Source organism: Notamacropus eugenii, chromosome 3 (genome assembly GCF_028372415.1).
Source record: "Notamacropus eugenii isolate mMacEug1 chromosome 3, mMacEug1.pri_v2, whole genome shotgun sequence".
Classification (NCBI taxonomy): Eukaryota; Metazoa; Chordata; class Mammalia; order Diprotodontia; family Macropodidae; genus Notamacropus; species Notamacropus eugenii.
Window position 1 is genome coordinate 419,950,844 of NC_092874.1, and position 13,030 is coordinate 419,963,873.

At 37.6% G+C, this 13,030-nt stretch overlaps 1 long non-coding RNA gene across 1 annotated transcript in view; it reads right to left on the bottom strand.

The window, feature by feature from the left end:
- LOC140497342 (uncharacterized) overlaps positions 1 to 13,030 on the bottom strand; it is a 180,438-nt gene that overhangs the window by 96,048 nt on the left and 71,360 nt on the right. Inside the window, exon 2 of the long non-coding RNA XR_011964626.1 lies at positions 8,198 to 8,262. This is a non-coding gene — a long non-coding RNA (uncharacterized lncRNA). The remainder of the gene's footprint in view (positions 1 to 8,197; positions 8,263 to 13,030) is intronic.

Below are 13,030 nucleotides of genomic sequence, written 5' to 3' on the forward strand. Positions count from 1 at the left end.
AGACAACAAAGTCAAAGCTCCTATGTCCAAAGTCTCAAAGAAAAATTTGAATTAATCCTAGGCCATGGAAGAGCTCAAAAAGGATTTTAAAAATCAAGTAAAAGTGGTAGAGGAAAAACTGAGAAGAGAAATGAGAGTGATACATGAAAATCATGAAGAAAGAGTCAATTTCTTGGTAAAGGAGGAAAAAAATACTGAAGAAAACTACACCTTAAAAAACAGAATACACCAGATGATTAAAAAAAAAAAAAAGCACAAAAATCCATAGACAGAGAAATCCAAAGAAGAAGAATGCTTTGAAAAATAGAATGGGTCAAATGGGAAGACATAAAAAAATTCAATGAAGAGAAGAACTCTTTACAAAACAGAATTGGCCAAATGGAAAAGGAGATACAAAAACTGATTGAAGAAAATAATTCCTTAAATTTTTTGAGTAGAGCAAGTGGAAACTAATGATTTTGTGAGACATCAAGAAAAAATAAAACAAAATCAAAAGAATTTAAAAATAGAAGAAAATGTGAAATATCTCATTGCGAAAAAAAAACTGAACTAGGATTATAACCAAGAGTCACTGGATATTCAGTGGAATTAAGGACTTTCAACTATTCCTGATAAAAAGACCACAGCTATATTTTCTACTCAGAGAAAATATGACTTTAAAATACAAGAATCAAAAGAAATATAAAAAATTAAACAGGAAAGAGAAATCATATGACATTCAATTAGGTTAAACTATTTACATTCCTATATGGAAAAATGATACTTGTAACTCCTAAAATTTTTTTTTAATTATTAAGGCAGTTAGGAGTATACACAGACAAAGGTCACAAGTGTGAGATGAATATGATGGAATCATTACCTTAAAAAAATACATAAAATTAAGGAGTGAGAAAGAAGAATGCACTGGGAGAAGGGGAAAGGAAGAGATAGAATGGAGTAAATTATCTGACATAAGAGACCTGAAAGAGATTTTACAGTCAAGAGAAGATGGGGGAAATGGCAGGCATGGGGGGCCAATTCCCATTGGAATTGGCTCAAAGAGGGAATAACATACACAGTCAATTGGGTATAGAAATTTATCTTACCATGCAAGAAAGTAGGAGGGGAATGAGATAAGAGAAAGGAGGAGGGCTGATAGAAGAGAGGACAGATTTAGGGAAGACCATTAAAAGTCAGAAGCAAAGCACTTTTGAGAATGGATAGGGTAAAAGGAGAGAGAAAGAGAGAGAGACAGACAGACAGACAAAGACAGAAGGGGTGAGTGAGAGAGAGAGTAGGATAAATGGGGAAAATAGAATGGAGGGAAATATAGTTAGTAATCATTACTGTAAAAAAAATTTACAGGTAAGTTTCTTTGATAAAGACCTCATTTCAAAAATATATAGAAAAGTAAGTTAAATTTATAAAAACAAGAGCCATTCCTCAATTGATAAATGGTCAAAGGATATGAATAGGCAGTTTTCAGACAAAATAATCAAAGTTATCTATAGTCATATGAAAAAATGCTCGAAATAACTATTGATTAGAAAAATACAAATTAAAACAATTTAGCTACTACCCCATACCTGTCAGATTGGCTAATATGACAGAAAAGAAAAATGTCAAATGTTGGAGAGGATAGGGAAAAATTAAAACACTAATGTATTGTTGTGAAATCATATACTGATTCAACCATTCTGAAGAACAATTTGGAACTTCCCAAAGGGCTATAATACAGTGCATACCCTCTGACCCAGCAATACCACTACTAGATCTGTATCCCAAAGAGACAAAAAAAAAATGTACATTATTTATGGCAGCTCTTTTAGTGGTGGCAGAGAACTGGAAATTGAGGGGATGTCCATCAATTGGGGAATGACTGAATAGGTCATGGTATGATTGTGATGGAATACTATTATGTATATGAAATAATGAGTTGGATACTCTCAGAAAAACCTGGAACGTCTTACCTGAACTGAAATGAACAGAACCAGGAGAACACTGTACACAGTATCAGCTATATTATACAATGAGCAACTGTGAGCGACTTATCTATTCTTAGCAATCAATGATCCAAGACAATACTGAAGGACTTATGATGAAAGGAGCTATTCATCTCCAGAAAAAGAACTGGTAGGGCTTGAGTGCAGATCAAGGATACCTTCTCTTTATTTTATTTTTTGTCTGTGATTTCTTTCACAGCATGAATTACATGGAAATATGTTTTGCATTACTGCATGTGTAGTGTAATACTTGTCTTCTCGATGGGTGATAAGACAGGGAGAGAAAGAAGGGAGGAAAGGAAAAAAATTGGAACTCAAAATTTGAAAAAAAAAATGTTAAAATTGTTTTCACATGTAATTGGGGGGAAAATAAAATGTTTTAAATTTTTTTTAAATCCTGGTGAGAAAGTCAAATGGAAGCTATCTGAAGAAACTGACATGGATGCACAGGGAACTCACAAATAAACCTTGATTTTTAAAAGATATATATTACAAAGGGTAAAAGCAAATAGCTGTAATAGCTCCATGAACTACCTATGTCAGCAAAAAATACTTTTCCTGTGTAATTTTATATTGTCATCTTGCTATTAATTTCTGAAAATTATCTTTTAAAGAGTTGAGGTTGAATCATTTCAGATATATCAAAAATAGGGGGAAGAGAGACAGACAGACAGAGACAGAGACAGAGGGAAAGAGAGAATTTATTAAGCACTTAAAATGTGCCAGGCACTGTACAAATATAAGCAAGTAAGACAGTTCTCAAGCAACTTATATCCTAATGAGAAGAAACAACACATAAAAATGAACTAGAAAGTGAGGGTGGGTAAGGAAGGGTACCAGATGGGAATAATGCAGTAGACTTGGAGCAAGCAGAATCCTGACAGTGAAGTGAATTATGCCCAGGCTTCTTCCTAAAAGGGCATCCCTAATGCAGAGAGAATGGTTCTACCAGGATGTCAATACTACCAGCAAGGAGAAAGAAGTGGAAGTACATTTAGTATTCATTCACTGAGATATTGTTGAGTCCCTTTTGAAAGATGTGATGAGAGAACTAATAGAAACCTTAAATAATACAAATATGGGTGAAAAGGAGCCTTAAAAATCACCTGAAGGGTACAGAGAATACAAGCTTCTCTTATTGTTTAGTTGATTATAAAATAGTGTTGATTCTAATGTGCTTTCCTAAATGCATAATGCAAAATGCTACTTTAAAGGCTCTCCTCCCAAGAACATTGCTCCCATGTACATGCTAAGACCATAAAAAGTTCTTTGAAAGATGCAGCAACAAAGATCACTTTGCTTAATGTCCCTTTAAATTATTAATATTAAGAAAGATATAAAACAGGGAGGGATGTTTACCAAACATAGTACTAAAGGTGCTTACTGCAGGTATAGAGGATGTGGCATTTACAGTCCAAGAGGAAGCATCACTTATAATTTTCCTGGTGTTTTTGTCTGCTTATGATAATGTACTGATTACATCAAGCTCCAGATTGAGCCTGCTCAGTGAGTTCTATGACCACTCAAGCTATTGACCTAAAAATGAATATACTCAGGCATCAATGAACCCACAAAGCAGTATTTATTAAGTCCTTACTATGACATAGGATGTGTCAGGCACTGTTCTAGGCATCTATGGATATAACGACAAAAACAAAGTTGTCTCAGTCCTTAGGGAACTTATATTCTATCAAGGAAACAGCATTTGCATGAATACACATACACCAAATAAATAGAAAACAAATTGTAATAACATCCTCAAAATGTTATTAAATTTAGAACAGCTACCTGTACAAAATATTTTTTTGTAAAAGCAAAAACCAATCAACAAAAAAATCCCCAAACCAGAAACAACTGGCATGACCAATTACTGGGGGCTGGCTAAGCAAATAGAGTTTTTATAATATAATGGAATATTCTGTAATATGCAAATGAATATGTGAACTCATCCATATGGGCATATTTCATGCTTCCAATAATGCAAATCCCAATCTATTCTCTAGAAAACACCAAATGGGTTGAAACTACCTCTTTCCCAGATATTGACAAAAAATTGGATTGATGGTCTATTGAGTTAGGTAATCGATACACTTACATCCTGAATAGATACTGCAAATGGACAATTAACTTACAGCTTTAGTGGAGCTAGAGATTCTTCTTTTTTTTATTTTTTGATGGTTTAGCATCCACTTTATTGTGCTTACATAGTTTTAATTTTAAAAAAGCAACATATACTACACCCTCCCAATGTTCATGACAATGCAGTAATGATATAAAATTCTCCAAGGAGAATCAAGGTAACTGGAAATCGCATGAAATACTGGCTCACTTAGTAATAAGTGCTACATTAAAAACAAATAGCTTTATGCATTATCTTTCCAATGAGCTTCGGTATGGGAAACTAACAGTAGAAACAGATCTTCTGGCAATCCTGTGGGTTTCTTGAGATCTGGGAATAGTGTCAGAGGGCATAGTTTACCCTTCATCAAAAGACATTAAATGAGTTAACTAAGATTACACAGGTAGTAAATGACAAGGACTAGATTTGGGCTCATGCCCTCTGACTCCAAATCTAACCTTCATTTCATATACCATATTGCATGCCCCTCCTCCCAAAGAGAAAAGATAGGTTCTTTTAGGGAAAATGTATTCTCATCAAACGATTTAAATTAGAGAGAGTTTATTTATGAGGCAGAGAGCTCTCCAAGGGTCTCAAAATATCAGTTCTCAGGAGAGTCCTTCAAATATTCATAGTGTGGCAGTGGGGACATAATAATCACTAATTATACTGGCCACCTGTCTCCTGTGCTGATATAACACTGAGTGCTCTGGGAATCCGTGTCAGCATCAAAATTCAATAACTGGGAGCATCTTCATAATGATGATACTCACAAACATTCAGTTTATAAGAATATCAAAATCCACTTGATGGTATATTTCCATTGTGGAAAATAATCAAGAAATTTCAAGCAGTGTTCTCTCCTAGATAGCGACTACCATCATGTTTATGTCTTGGGGAGAGAGAAAAGTAATAATTTACATTTTTGTAGCAATTTAAGGTTTACTAAATCTTCACAATAGCTTTGTGCTGGAGATGGTGCCAACACGACTGCTTCACTTTTTTAGAGAAGGAAAAAAGGTTAAAAAACTTTCTTAAAGTCACACAACTAATAATTAATGCGGTGGGGATTAGAACCCAAAACTTTTGACTTCATGTCCTATGCTCTTTGCCTTGCATCATTTTTCCTTTCTGTTAATAACTCCTTTATGTACAAAGTCTGCCTGATTCTTTAATCCACATTTGTTATGGTTGCATAATAAAAACCAAGTATCCTTCAGACAAGTGATTTAGTTAAAGGTGCATGCAAACGGGGTTCAGGGCTGTCTGTAGCCAAGAATACTGAACTCTGGTTTTTATCCAGTTAATACACTGTTTGGAGGGAATGAAAAACAGGATGAAAGTTTTAAGACAGGTGGTTTCTAATTGGAGGAGGCGATCTGGAGGCAATGAGGTGAGGTATTCCTGGTATTTCTGGTATTACTGGAAGGTATTGGAAGATAATCAGGAGACACTGAGGAGAAAAGGAAAAGGGGCATTTTTGTGATGTTGTTTATGTTGGGTTTTGGGGGGGCCATAGGGAAATAATCTTGTGACTTCTTCAAAGGCAGATGACTAAGGTTTAATTTCACAAAATGGTGGATAAAAGCAACATGGAGTCATTAATGTGATTTCAATATTGCACATTTCGCCCTTTGTCTTGCTCTGACCTAGATGCAGGTGAAGTTCCTGCTTGTTCTCCTCTAAGACATGTCAAGCTCCCAGTAACCTCCACTCACCCTTTAAAATCTGTTTCTGAAGGATAGTGATATCCTTCCCTTTGCCACCACTCCAATTCAGGTCTCTATGATAATCACTTATGCCTGAATCCCATGCCAATCTCTTTGTTGATCTCTTTGTGCTGTCTCTTTCCCTCTTCAGTCTGTCTGACATATTATCACCACATTAATCTCTCTGAATCACGGCTTTCACCTTGTACCTTGCTAATCAGAAACCCTAGATGCCTTTTAAGTAGAGCATAGAGTATATTAAATAGACTATATCTTCTTGACTCTCTAGGACTCAGTCTAGTCCAGCTTACTCAGACAACTTCAGATCCCACTATTCTCCTAAAGAAAGCCTCCATTCACTTCAGTCAGGTCAGGCTCTCCACCATCCCATAGACACAGCACTCTCACCCCGACTCTTTTGGCTTTGATTATTATATTCTTTGTTCCTATTGGTGCAATCCAAATCCCACTCATCCTACCAGCTAGTCTAAGCTGTGTTTAACCGCATCAGCCCACAATGATCACATGTCCAGTCTCCTGTAGCTCTTATGTTGGCATTTCATCATTGGTTTCTCATCATGTTCCCCTTCCTGACTCAACCTGTCATATAGAAAACACCAACTCTAGAATCAAAAAGCCTAGATTCAAAATCTGCCTCTGTTATTTCCAACTATGTGATCTTGGGCAAACCATTCTCCTTTTCTGGGCTTCCATTTCTCTATCTGTAAAATCAAAAGGGCTTAATTGGGTACTTCTTAAGGTTCCTCCTATCTCTCAGTCCTTTGACTTAAAAGTCCATTAAGATGGAAGCCAAAATTTCTCAATGAAATTAACAACTGGTGCTGTGATAGCACTGTGCATTCATTTTTAAGTTGATCCTCACATGAACCCTGTGGGGTAAGCACTTTTTTAGAGTCCAAAGCTATAACTTCATAGATGTAGCAAACTCCTGGTAAGTAAGCTCCTTCTACCCATGAAGATCAGAGCTTTCCTATAACTCAGTTAATAAACATTATATGATATCCTGAGAGAATCAATGACTTTCCTAAGGTCACAAAGCCAATAGATGTTGGAGACATGGCTAGAATTCAGAACTTCCTGATTCTGAGACCATCTCTCTAATCACTATTCTGTGCTGTCCTTCTGTAAATATTATTATCCTATTTTACAGGTGGGAAGACTGAGATGGAGACAGTAAGTGACTTACCTATCATCATACAACTAGGATGTATCAAAAGCAGAATTTGAACTCAGGGTTTTCCTAGTTCCAAGTCCGGTCTAACTTTCAACTATGCTATGCTGCCTCTTATCACTAGCTCCTCAAGAGCAGGAACAGTGCCTTGTATTCTTTCTAAAATATGTCTTTTATTTCCATTGTAGTGATCAAATTAGTACTGAGCCAGTAGATAAGAAGCCAGGGTGTGTTTAGTGAAATAAGACTGTCCATATCTGGATCTAGAACACAATTAGGGACAATTCTGAATAAACTAAAACATGATGGGAAGAATCTAGACTGGACTCGTACTTAATCATCAGTTACTATACTAGAATGGACTTCTATCTAAATGGCAGAGCAGATGATTCATCAGATTTGGAGCCAGGAAGACCCAAATTCAAAGCCTGTCTTAGACACTTACTAGCCATGTGATGCTGGGCCAGTTAGGGCTCTCTTTCCACCTCAATTTATTTTTCTGTGAAATAGGAATAATAATGGCACATGCCAAACAGGATTATTTGTGAGAATGACATAATGTATATAAAAGTACTTTGCAAACCTTAAAGTGATATATAAGTGCTGGCTATTATTATTATAGCTAGCTATTAGAATCATCAGACAAGACTGCAGAACTGGGCATGATGGTATTAATAGCCTGCATTTTAAGGTTTACTAAGCATTGAGTCTCTCAGCAGTCTTGTGAGACAGGTTCTACAAGTATTATCCCCCATTTGACAAATGAGGGAACTGAGATTCTGAGAATTTAAGCAACCTCTCCACAGTCACAAAGCTAGGGAGTCTCAGAGAGGGGATTCAAACCTTGATTTGAATCCTGAATTCCAAGTTTAGTTGCTCATCTACTCTACCATATTCACCCCTCAATAGGCAGCAAACTCTAGGTAGCCTAGAGTTACTGACACCTTAAGGGTCTTGATCTGGAAGTCCATCAAGAGATAGTTATGGCTGCTACATATTGGTATACTAGTCCACAGTTGGTTCAGGGGGTAGGGCATGGACACTAAGGCAAGAACTTAATTTACAACTGGTCCAAGAAGCTAAAGGGAAAGAATTGTCTTTGAGTCATCGGGACTCTGATAGTTTCATTTTTGTTGGGCACATACATGGGGTTAAGGAAAAGATGACAGCCCTATCAGTCAGTTATTTCACCCACCTGTGTGTGCAGAGGTTCCTGGCAAAATTTCAAATGAGGTGAAGTCAACTTTGGTGCCTTTCCATCTTCAGAAACAGGATAGTACAGGAAAACAAAACAAGAACAAAAATAAACCACTAGACTTATAATCAAAGGATCTGAGTTCAAATCTTTGCCTTCCTACTATCTTTGTGACCCTGACAAAGTAACTTTATTTCTTGGACCTCAGTTTCCTCTTCTGTAAAATAAGTGGACTTTGGTCTCTTGGGTCCCTCCCAGCCTTCTGATCTCACTTTTCTCACCCCTCTTCCAACTACTGGAATTCTTTTTCTTCTGTCTTTCAAATGCTTAATACCCTCATGTCACCATACACTGTGCAAAATTTCTCCCCATTGTTCTCACCTATTTCTGCTTTCCCTGAAGTTCCCCATACTCCAAAATTGCCTCTATCTCCCCCATCAAAACTTCTAATGCCTCAGTTCAGGAAACCTGCCAAGAAGAAACCAATCTGCTGCCCTGCTCAGAGCCTAAACTGTGGATTACTAGTATGCTCTGAGGCTGTAGGACTGAAGGATATGAAGGATTCTTACTTGAAAAGAGAATTTTCAGGTGTTTTAATGCAGAAGAATTTCTAATTGGTACAATGTAGTAGTGAGAAATCTGAAAGGTTAGACCTTCCTGAGACCTTTTCCCACTCCAACTACAGTGCCCACCACTAATACATAGTCTCCCCAACACAAAGTAGAACTTATACCTATATGAGGAGCCCCAGGAGGCTCTACTCTATTTCTAAAATCCCAAGATCAGCCAAAAGCTTAAGAACAAGAATGCCTCAGTTACCCACTCATGGATTTGGAGTTCCTTCATCATCTTCTATCATGTTCATTGTTTTGAACTTTTGCTGGACTTGGATTTGAAAACTTAGGTGAAAGAGGATTATCTCATCTCAAAGAGGCTTCTTGTTTGAATTTCTGACTTGGAAGGGGTTAGGACAGGTAGACCAGGACTTGTGTAATCCTATCACATATAACATGATGAGGCCTGACTTGGTAGAAGATAATATAGGATAAAGGGCCAGAAGGCTTTCTCTTGTTTTGCTTTTTAATGAAATTCTTCCAGGTTCAATACCCGCTAACTTTTTTCTCAGATTCTCATTCACTCCCTTTCTGTCTCTCCTTGCCAAGGAAAGAAGGGATCGCTCACTCTCTGGTTGTTTATTTAATGTGCAACTTACTGGTTGGGAGAGGGGAATGATAACCTCAGAGAAAAGAATAGCAATTATGGGGGGAAAAAAGTTATGAAACAGGCTCTAACAAGTTTCTCAGTCATATGTCAACTCTAAAAATTTCCCAAGTTAGGAATAGACACATGATAGGAGAGGAAAGGGAAGAAATATTGCCAGTAAATCTTCCTGGGACAAATGGTGCTGAAATAGTGGCTGGGAACTAACTCTTTATCTTCCAATTGTCCCCAGGACATGCCACATCACTGCTTAGGTATATGTATCCCCAAAGAAAAACCTTCCCAAATGAATAAAAAAGTCTGATAAAGTCCAGACTACTTCTTTCCTTTTTGATTTTTGCTTCCAAAATTTTGGGTCTCCTGCCTTGAGATCATTTTCTGATTGACTATCATTTGGTATGATTTTTACTCTGTGGACATGATGTTAGAAAAGAAGACACATGGTACCTTTGGGGGATGGGCATGGAAATGTAAAGAGTAGTCTGAGGCTAAGCCCAGGTCATTCTGCAAAAAACAGGTACTTAGAAAACCCTTGAACAATGGAAAGACATCTCATTTTAGATTCAAGCAGGTTCAAATTTCATTTCTGCTGTCTCCCTGTGTGACCTTGGGAAGGACTCTTCACATCTCTGGCTCTGAGTTTCCTCATCTGCAATAAGGGTTTGTTTCTACATGGTCGCTGAGGTCCCATCTGCCTCTAAAACTGTGATCGTCTGATTTTGCTGATCTCAGTGTTCTCTGTCTAACAGGGAAACAGTGGTGCAAGTCTCATATCTGTCTGATGAGGCAAGGTGGACTTGGAAAGATGTCTGTCATATATCAGTTCCTCAGAGTAGCTTCATCCTTACTACCAGCTGGCTACCCCAGCAACAAGAATTGGCACCCATGATGCAGAAAGGGTGAGAGAAGGATGGAAGAAGTGTCCGAAGAATAGACCGGAATAGTACAAGCGACAGCCTCCAAGAAGGAGAAGAAAAGAGGCCTCCAAAAATGAAAGGGGCAACTGAAAGCTTGGGGAGTTTCCTTCTAACTGTACCCATTCATATTCTTGTCACTGACTCAGAGAGGCATTCTGCTTGCATTAGTTTATTCGCCTTTGGCAGATCTGAACATTCTAATGCCCCAGGGTCTGTCTGCCAACAGAATGGAAAAGAAAATCGGAAATGATCATTGACAAGGTCTGTTTGGTTGCGGAGGAAAGTTCAGCTGGCACTCGAGCTAAGCCTATGACAGAAAAAGAAGGCAGAAAGCAATAACTAGAGTGAAAGAAGGAGCACCTGTACAGCTAAGCACAACAGAGCAGATGTGCTAGAGGACTGAACGGAGAGAGGCCTGGAAAGGCAGGGAGAGAGAGGGAGGGAGAGAGGGGAGGGCAGGGGAAAAGACCCCCACACAGATCTAAGGTCTGAAAATGGGCTGGATTGCATGGCAGAATGAGAATGAATTCTTCTTCTCATAGGGATGAGGTTTGGATGTATCAAGCGTGTCAGACCTAGGCACTAAAAATGTTAAGGTCTGTTAACAACCTGCGCAGGGCTGGCCTATATGTAGAACAGGGGGGCAGTGGTGACTTGTACAGAATAATTTCAGGTCCTTACCAGGCTTCTCTTCCTCCTAAATTCTTTTCTCACCAGCTGATTGAGGCCTTCTCTTACAATACTAACATTCAATCCTTTCAGTTTCAGGTATTTCTGTCAACTAAAATGAAAATAATCCTGGAGGTGGAATATGTGATTGTCAGTCATTCACACCTTAGTATAAATGAAAGATTTACAAACAGGCTTTTTTTGGGGGGTGGGGTGAGGAAGAAGGATAAAAAAGCAAACTCCCTGAGAGGTGAGAGTCAGGGAACTCCTGTTCCCCTCACACCACCACACACCTTCCTCTTTTCTATTTTAAGAGAGGAAAAGAGTGATAACAAGCTTCATAAACTTCAACATTTTTCCTAAGTTGGGCAAAGTTGTTCCTGTTGCTTATTTTCATTCTTTGCACCATTTCTTCAGGAGGAAGGTAAGCTTTGATGCAAGAAAAATTATTTACCTCTGTCTATTAATTACCTAATCCTAGAATTTCATAGAATTCTGACCTGAAAGGAACTTTGGAATTTATCTAATCCATTTTATAGATGATAAAATTAAGGCCCAGAGAAGTTAAATAACCCAGGTCCTCTGATTGAAATTTATTATAGGTTTGAACACAGCACTCTGAATGACTGATAAACTAGAATTTCTTAATCTTTGCTGAAAGATCACATACATATATGTGAATAAACATTCATGTATATATGCATATAAATGTATATGTACATACATGTTTCTAACTCTCCTCCCAACTCTGTCCCAGCATAGTTTCAGTGGCCTTTTCAACCATCTACTTATAAGTTATTATATGTTTCTAATTTGCTGATTTATGTCTGTGGAGGGAGTTTCCATACCAAAAATGTGGCCAGGAAACTAAATAGCATCTCTAATTTTTCAATTATCTGCTCATTCTACAAACATGAAAGTATGATGTACTCCTCAATTCCCTCCCCCACATAAATCCCTTCTCTTCTTCTTTCTGGAAAGATGACTTTGGACTTTGTTCTTCAGTCCTTTTTATGGTTATTATAGAATGAAGAACCACAGACTCTTTTCCTAAAGGTCTACTTTCAAAGTCAACTGCAAGTCATGTCATCATCTGGATGTCATGGTCCTCTTTGAGAAAGAAGGACAAATACAACAACTTTCATTCCTAATTTCTCATTCCTTTTCTCTACTTTCTCATTCTATTGGGCAGAATAGGTTCAGCTATAGATGAAGCAGGGGGGCAAATTCTACCCAGATGACCCCCTATTTCTTCTCTTAATAGGAGTCATTCTATAGAACAGCCTATGAGAGAACAGAAGCCAAACCCTTAAATAGATGCAAAGGCCCTTCTCTTACCCTCAAGATAGGATCTTCTCCACATTCTTCAATATATAAGAAAGGACATTACTAATCTCATGACCCACACTGTACCCATGCCAACCGACTTTCAAATGAAATCCATATTAGGAACTAGAAAGGGTAATCATATTTAAAGGATCTTTTGTGACAATGCTTCAGACAAATTAAAGATCTCTCAAGAGCTCAAATCTGTTTCCTTTGGGTTGTTTTGTTTTGTTTTGTTTTTGAGGGTTTTTCAAATCAACTAATAGAAAATGAGCCCATATTTGGCATAGGAAAAAGGAGTACATAATAGCTTTCATTTTGCCTACAGATAGAAATGGGGTCCCAGAAATAATGGGGTATATAATAAAATTAATAGGTGTGTGTATATGTAGGTGGGGGTAAAATTTCATCTGTGACCTTAAGGTCTAGCCTTTATCTTTACTTTTTACCAGTCCATTTCCATTTCTCTTTCCTCTTCCTATTCCCCTCTATTTTCTTCCCTCTTCTTGTTCCCTTTCTCTTCCCTTCCTGTGGCTTCAACCTCCCTTTTATGCACCCTTTCACTCTCTGAGCTGGGAGGGAGGGCAGTTCTTTTTCCCCGACCTCAAAATAAAACTTCAACTAGGAATTCCAGCAGCTGGGACAATTCAATTGAATATATATATATATATATATATATATATATATATATATATATATA